The sequence below is a fragment of the Bos indicus genome, chromosome 7 (assembly GCF_029378745.1).
Source record: "Bos indicus isolate NIAB-ARS_2022 breed Sahiwal x Tharparkar chromosome 7, NIAB-ARS_B.indTharparkar_mat_pri_1.0, whole genome shotgun sequence".
NCBI lineage: Eukaryota > Metazoa > Chordata > Mammalia > Artiodactyla > Bovidae > Bos > Bos indicus.
The window spans coordinates 32,846,562-32,848,221 of NC_091766.1; the positions used below are offsets into that span (position 1 = coordinate 32,846,562).

General features: G+C 33.7%; 1 pseudogene; it reads right to left on the reverse strand.

Annotated features, from left to right (window-relative positions):
* Window positions 1-985: 985 nt before the first annotated feature.
* Window positions 986-1,394, reverse strand: LOC109561224 (large ribosomal subunit protein eL32-like; annotated as a pseudogene).
* Window positions 1,395-1,660: the final 266 nt, after the last annotated feature.

Sequence of the window (1,660 nt, forward strand, 5' to 3'; positions counted from 1 at the left end):
ATTGTTTTTCAGGATAATCACATATAAGTAACAAGCTAAAAATGGCATAAAATTCCTTGAAATTTCTTACATAACATTACAAAGTATCTGAGGGATCCACACTGGAGAAAATATGCCCTACCAGTTAAGGAATGGAAAGTTAGTCATAGGGCATTTCCAACTAATGTAGTAAATACTACTGTAGTATTAAGCAGACAGAAAGTCCTGCTTTCCAAATGAAATTGCTCCTATTATCTTTAATAAATGATGTGTGTACTTCAAAGTCTGGATAACCATAAAGGAGTCATCCCCGTAACATGCTTCCATTTAACGTGAAATCAAATGAAAGGTGTCCCAAACAACTGCTTGGTATCATTTTTTCAGTGAAGCATTAATCAATTTTATGCTCTACTTGTTGAATGTGCTCTTTGAAAACACTTTGTATTGTTGGGTGAATTATTCTATAAATTTCAATATGACTGTTGATTGATAATTTATTCAAGTCTTTTATATCCTTGTAATTTTCTGCAGAAATTTCAACCATAATTGTGGATTTGCCTAATTTTGTTTATAGACTTTTTCAATTTTTGCTTCATAAGTTTATGAATCTATTATTAGAGCTTCAGAATTATTATATTTTCATGTTGAGCTCACACTTTTTTTTATGAAATGCTCCTTTTCATCTTTATTAATACTCCTAGGTTTGAGGACTTCACTGTACATTTTTCCATCCTTCTCTCAGACAATCTGCAACTTCATATTTAAAATTTATTTTCTCTAGACAATATACAATTGGATTTAGTTTTAAAATGCAGTGTATTATCCTTTGCCATTTATTTGAAAAGTTTAGCACATTTATAATTAATCTAATAATTTATATGGTTGTTTTAAAGTATGATCTGGCTATTTGTTTTCAATTTATCCCATATATATATATATATATATATATATATATATATTTTTAGTTTTATGGTTTTAACACAAATATAATGTGCACACAAGCTATCTATTCATTTTCTTTGCTGTGCAGACTGGCATTGGGATTGGTGACTCTGATGGCCAGCCAGGCTGCTCTTTCCACAATGGCTCTGAGTTTCTTGGAGGAGACAGTGTGAGCAATCACAACACAGTAATGTGTGTTGCACATCAGCATTGTTTCAAGTTCCTTGACGCTGTGGATGAGGAACTGCCAGAAGCCCCTGGGCAGCACATGCTTTGTCTTCTTGTTTCTCCAATAACCAATGCTGGGCATCAAGATCTGGCCCCTGAATCTTCTGTGTGCCTTACTGCTGATTCCACGGGGTTTCTACCAATTCCATTTAATTCTGACATAATCGGTCTGACTGGCACTGAATGGACTTCTTGCTCCTCTTTGTGGTAATCTTTGACTTCATGAGAGGTCTGAGGGTGACCATGATGCCAAAGAAATGACTACCACCTCCACAGGCAGCACCAAGGAGAAGAGTGTGCCATATTTTTTGTTATTTGTCTCTGAATTCTGACTATTTAAATATTTTCATTATTCTTTCTCTACCATGGTCATATCTTACTAGCTTAGCTATAATTTTTAAGTTTATACAGTAGAAGCTCTAGGATTTGCAATATGCGTCTTATCAGTCTTTCTTCAAGTAATATTATGTCTCTTCAGTATAAAAGGAATATTACTATTATTCCCACATCT